This window comes from Desmodus rotundus, chromosome 3, assembly GCF_022682495.2.
Source record: "Desmodus rotundus isolate HL8 chromosome 3, HLdesRot8A.1, whole genome shotgun sequence".
Lineage (NCBI taxonomy): Eukaryota > Metazoa > Chordata > Mammalia > Chiroptera > Phyllostomidae > Desmodus > Desmodus rotundus.
In genome coordinates, this window is record NC_071389.1 from 41,535,142 (window position 1) to 41,541,748 (window position 6,607).

General features: G+C 35.5%; 1 pseudogene; it reads left to right on the forward strand.

Annotated features, from left to right (window-relative positions):
* The first annotated feature begins 5,019 nt into the window (after positions 1-5,019).
* Positions 5,020-5,144, forward strand: LOC112309438 (U2 spliceosomal RNA; annotated as a pseudogene).
* The last annotated feature ends 1,463 nt before the right edge of the window (positions 5,145-6,607 follow it).

A 6,607-nucleotide genomic window follows, 5' to 3' on the forward strand; every position in this document is an offset into this window, starting at 1 on the left:
AGGACATTTGGGGATGGTGAGAAGGAAGGCACAAGACCACTTCCCAACATTCATGAGTGGGAAGAGATTCCTATATTATGGGCTGAAGCATGAAAAAAGAGAAAGAATATTGTTTCCTATAATTGCTGAATTTTTGTTTCCTCAACTCATTGATCTTAACACTCAAATCCAAGCCAAGGCCCAATGGATTGTCTCCCTCAGAGGCAAAGACCTGCAGGTTAGCAAGACAATAATGCTCTGAGAGTGTTTTCCCCACCAATAGCAGCCTCTACTCCTGAGAGGATGGTGAGCAATTCCACTTTTATTCCCAGAAGCAGGAGTGACCACTGTGGTTGTTCTCTAGTTCTGTCATTTTCAAGAGAGTGCATGCGAACTGTGCCACCCTCCCCCAATCTGCGCAGCCTACACAGCAGCCCTCCGACCAGAAGGGTCGTGGACGGGGATTGGCAGGGTGCATCAATTTCATAGACTAAAGGCCACATTGTAACCCAGGCTGGCAGTTCATTCTCTGTTCTGAATCCCATTTCCAATTATACAGAGGCACGTTGTCCAATATAGTACAGAATTTATGTAATAACTCCAAATGACAGCATAAATATACATAAATTCATGCAGTGCCTGCAAATACAAGTCCTCCAATTTGGGCAATATGAATTAATCATTAAAATCACAAAGTGAAATAGAATTCCAAAACTTAAATCGCCATTTTTGTTAAAGTTTGAAAGAATTCAAGTCCTAATATTTTCTCTCCTAAGTTTATTTTTCGTAGAATCATCGTATCTTCAGTAGCTGTGGTTTCCACAGCTTTGGAGTTGAATCACTGTAACCCCCAATTTCTCACAAGCCTCACCTTTCAGAGTCTAAACCATTAATAAAGTGCAAAAGATTATTTAACTACTAGAACAGCATTTGAGAATTTCTTAAATCCCACATGCAAATCATCAGGCCTGAACCGCTTATCTCAAGCGAAATGATGTTGACAGAGCCAGGCACGCAGTGCATTTCAGAGCCACATGACTATCAACAGCCCAAACCCATGGCACACATTGGGTTTCATTACTCAGGACAGGAGACTGCATGTGGCCCATGATGAGGAGAAGGGTTGGGGAAAGGGGTTGGGGATTGAAGAACAGAGACAGAGAGACAGCAAGATATTTTATTTTCATGATACTCAAACAAAACCAAGACTGGATTTATTGTACAATGTGGATCTGATACTGAGAAGTGATGTTCTAGTTGGTATAAAAATGGCAAATAAAATGTGAAATTAGAAATTCTGGTACAATCGAATTTCAGACAACTTGAGGGAAGATTCCCTGGATGATTTTCTTGAACTTTAGACAAGTGTTATCACACGTTAGATACCTTTTAATATTCTTTGAAACAACCCTTTATTAAAATGTACCTGCCTATTAACAGCTCCTTCATACAATTAGGATCAAGTTCAAAATGCTTACATGCTTATTAACCAAGTTTAAGGACAGTCAAATTCTTAATGTTGAAAATCTTGTACATGGTCACTACTCAGGCTCATATGTCCCTCACTGTCTCTACACTTCAAATGACAGTGCCCATTACCAGGCCTTTCAACCTGTCTCTGAATTATTACATGCCAGGAACTTTGGCAAGTGCTCACATGTATTCTTCTACTTAATCTTGATAATTACTCCCTGAGAAAGGTATGAATACCCTCCTTTTACCAATAAGGAAACAGGGTCAGTGAATAAAGTGACAACCCAAGATCACAAAGCTTGGTAAGGTGAGAGAGTTTGAACCCAAAGTTGGAATGAATTGAAAGCCCACTCTTTTAACCAGTTTGTTACCCTGTGTGTACTACAGTATCTGATTATAGGGAACCCTTCCACCTGGTTTGGGGAATGTAGCCCCCACTCTGAAAGGCCAAAGGGGAGCGAGGTCTGACACATAGGATCCACACCCACGGATAGGTTCTCCCGTGGGGAATCAGGCCTGCATTGTACCTAGGCTGCTGTGAGACTTGCTTTTGCTAAAACTCCCTCACCCTGGTTTGAGGCAGCAAATTCTTACTGCATATATTTAAAGTAACTTCCTAAAACTGTGCTAAACTTCCCAAGTATGGAGTGTAACCAGTTCAACCACTTTTCCCCTTGATCTGCAACATCCTTCTCTTTGAAGTAATTAGCAACATTCTTTCCTTTGTTATCTGTAAAAGGCAATCACCTACAGCTAACCTGTGCATAGTAAATGAGGACCATCCTCAATGTAATGTACCCAAAAAAGCAATAAAAGCCTGTACAGGCAGGGGTCGGCCCTCTGGCCCTCTGGCGCTCTCTGTCTCTCAGAGAGTGGCCATGCTGTCCCTTTTTCTCCACAGGACTTCTATAGTCAGTGTAAATTTGTTTATTGCAGCCACAACACAGGGACGCTTCCGGCTGGGGTCTGCATCAGCTGATATTGACATGGAAGTTTCTGCTGTGTGTAAAATATAACTATGTCTCTTAGGCCACATGCTATACTTGTTAATTATATTTAACTATAGTTATATAATGCTTTATTTCTTAAATGAAAAGGAGTGCATTTCAATGTTTGGAAATATCATGGAATAGCTAACCAAAAGCTCTGTCTCCACAGAATACCTCAACACTCCCGTGAGAGGGGGAGAAGAGGGTGCTTTGAGTTGCTTAGTCTGGCAATAGTGTGCAGAAAAAATTGAAGTAGGGTCAAATAGGATAAAAATAGTCTTACCACAAAATATTTCCAATAACAGACCTAGCAACTCTTCCCAACTTTGCAGGTACTCCACACTGAGAAGCGATGCATACAAATGTATGCATGTGTAGGTGCGTGTGAGCACGCATCTCAGTTTTGAGCAAAGTCTCCTTCTTTGGTAAGTAATGAGATGCCAGTTCTCTTGGCCTGTTCATTAGGAAAATGCCTCTTGTGCACCTTCTAAATGTGCATTATCTAGGATGCTAGGTAAAGGTCAATAGATGTTATTGTGAAAAATATTTAAAAGAAAAATATACTGCCTCTACATGCTTATTAGTGCAGTATACAACATTCTACTTTAGATCCTTCAGTGAAGGAGCCATGTGGGTCAGCCTACACATTGGCTGGTGAGTGTGTTATTCCTGCCAAATTATCCAGTTGAGATGGGAACATTAATTTATTTGAGCAGACGTGTGTCTATATAGCTTGAAAAAGAAAAAACCATATGTTTCTCCAACAAATAACATAACAAAGAGAGCACCATTGATGCCAGAACCTGCCCTACAACTTATGAAAAGCACCATGGAGAATGTCCTTCAACTTAATTTTTTTAGTGGCATTTTATTTTTCTAATGATCTTCTAAATGATTCTAGTCCAACACATATTGTCCTACTAAAGTGTGAATTCCGCGATATTTTATGGCAGTCTTGGGTTTCCTGCTTCTCTTTAAAGATTTTTAACTTGGGGTTTTAGAGCATAGTTATAGCTCCTGCACATAGATTCCCCTTCTTTACTGAAGACATTGTGGGGAGGGGTCTCTTATCAAAGGGTAGGAGGAGCCTGGTATTACTGAAACCCCGGGTCAAATACCATGTTTAATAGGGCTTAATAAGATTACTATTGTTCCAAGGTTAACTCTCAGCTTTGTAAGTCTGATTTCCCCAGAGTTGGTGACATTATTTTTGTAAAATAAAGTATATTCTGCTGTAAATGTAATACATACAGAACAGTCAGAGATATATAAAAGTAGGAAGATGGAAAACCCTTAATCAGACTATCCCAAAATGATTACTATTAACATATCATGTTCATTCATTATGGCAAAGATTTTATGTGTACTTTTCCAATATAATATGGCCATCATTATATTGTATATGTGTTAATATTATATGATATTTAAACATATTCCCACCTATTATGAACTATTTTAAATAAAAAATTTTAATGACTATAATAATGGAGAATATTATATCCTAAATATTTTCATAGAGTTCGGTTATTTTAATATTTTGCCATGCTAATAACTATAAATGTTACTGACATACAACTTAGAGTAACTGCTGTTATTAGTTGCTTTATATCTTTTGAGAAATGTCTGTTGACATATATATGTACATTTATCTATTTAACATAAATGGGATGATGATAACCATATTGTGCACCTAGTTATAAAAAAAGGCAAAAGTGAGCATTATAATTTTCATAAGAAGCTCATTCTGTGTGTAGGAGCACAGATTCCAGATCCAGTTTGCTCAAATTAAATCTTGACTTCAACATGTAATACTGTTTAACCTATCTGCCACACAGTTTTCTCACCCATAAAATAAGGATAATAACAGCACCTACTACTATTATGAAAATTAAATGACCTTTAGTAAACATAATGCAGGTATCTGTTAATTTTTAATAGCATTTTATAAGTTGTAGTATTATATTCCATGATATGGTTGTCACAGAATTTTTATTTATGGACATTTATATTGTAGTCATAGTCTATTTCATACAAAAGTGCAATAAACATCCTTGTAAATATATCTTTTACACATGTGTGAACATATCTGTTGTACCTGTAGTTAAAATTTCTAAAAATAAAACTGCTGAGTCAAAGGACATGCATACACCTTAAAATTTGATAGAGAATGCCAAATGGTCCTTCACTGTGATCACACCATTTTTGGCTGCTACATGCTGAGTCATTGTCTTCCTACTCTTTAGCCTACACTGTTTTTCTTGACCTTTTCATTCGTTATTTATTCAGTAGGTAAAATAAGTCATACTGCTTTAATTTGCATGCTCCCAATAATGTATGTAATTGAATATCTACTCATAGATTTTAAGGCCATTTGGAAACTTTTTTAATCTGGAAAGTTTAGAATAATGTCCCTTGATTATTTTTAAAGATTTAATTGATCTGTTTTTGTTTGTAAGAGTATCATAAATAATTAATGTTTTGTCTTAGGTGTTGAAAATATTTTTCAGTTAATAATTGTCTTTTAATTTGTTTATGGCATGTATTTCTATGCATAATTTATTTTTATCTGTATGGAGTCATTGCTTCTCAGCCTTTTGGCTAAGATCAAGTGTAGCATCTGTTCTTATCAGTTTAATATCTTTATGGAGTCAGATTCACCTTTCTTTTTTTAATACTTGGAATATCATAATTAGAATAACCTTCTCCACTCTAAGGTTATTAAATGTTAATGAGTCATCTACCATTACTAAATAAAAATGTTACTGATTTTATCCTTTAGTACATTTGTGTTTTTAATGTATATATTCTATATGTACCTATTGAGAATTCATTTTAGTAAAATAATTAATGTAAAGGTTTAAACATATACTTTCTCCTAATTCTTCTTATTACTGTCTTAAATTGCCATCCTTATCAATTTTTTAAAAATTTACATTTGTTTGGGATCTTTCTGGATTTGCTATTTTTTTAATTACTCTGTTTTGTTTCTGAATAAACTGTCTTCTACCTCTGACAAGATTTTTAAAAATCATCTCTATTTTCTTTTATATTTATTATTTTATTTGTACTACATTTACTTTTTTACTCCAGTTGAAATTTACTTCAAAAAATGTGAGATCTCCTAGTCTTTCCTCTTATTAATGTGCTGGTCTTGTTTTTATTCCTTTGCACATGAAGTCCATAAAGTATTTTTCTTCCTCAGAGTTTTCTTAATAGCATATATTTAACAGGGACTCTTAACAGTTTCTTGTGCGTGATCAATTCATAGTCTTAATTCCCGAACCTGACAGGATATTTTTTCCACCTGTGATAAGGCATGTTATAAAGGCCATCTAAATGGGAAGTGTTTGGGGTAACCAGGATAAAGGGGGACATCTCCAGGGCACTTGTGTTTATGGGGCTAGTCTAGTTGAGGACATTTTGAGAAAATCATTTGTTCTATATTTACCAAAAATTTTAATGTGAAAAAATCTATTAACATATATTTATATGAATATCAATGTTGTTTGAGATATAAAATGAAGTTTTATTATTTTATTCTATTACTTTTTTTATAAGTATATACTTTGTTTATATTTTATTTGTGTTATTTTATTATATTGATATAAAATTATATTAATACATATATCAAGTCTCAGTGTTTGTCACCTACAAAGGACACCTTTTTTCCATAAAACATGACTGTTGTGTTTCAGAAATGTTGCTTTTTATTCAGAGGAATATTCAAATCCTAAATTCTAGGATTGCAGTTTTTTTATGTCACTTTGAATAGAACTTCCACTCCCATGAGAGATGCTCAGTGGACAGAGGGACACAGATTTTTAGCCCCTATCTCTATTTGTCCTCAGCTTCATGCAATCCAATTTGTCTTCAATTATAATGTTTTCCTTAAGTGAATCAATCTACAGTGCAAGTGACTATATTTTAGGTCCTTTGGTGACAATCTACGTGGATTGGCCTTGCACACAAGCATGTAGAAGTCACCCATTTACTCACTGCTTCACTTAACACTAATGCATGCAAAAAGAACTTGTTAAACATCTACTATGTCAGAAACTGGGTTCAGTACTGGGATAAGATGGTGAATCAAACATGCTCCCTACCTTTAAGCAGCTAGCAGACTAGGGAATGAAGCAGCAAGTAAGCAAGCAGGTGATTACAATACA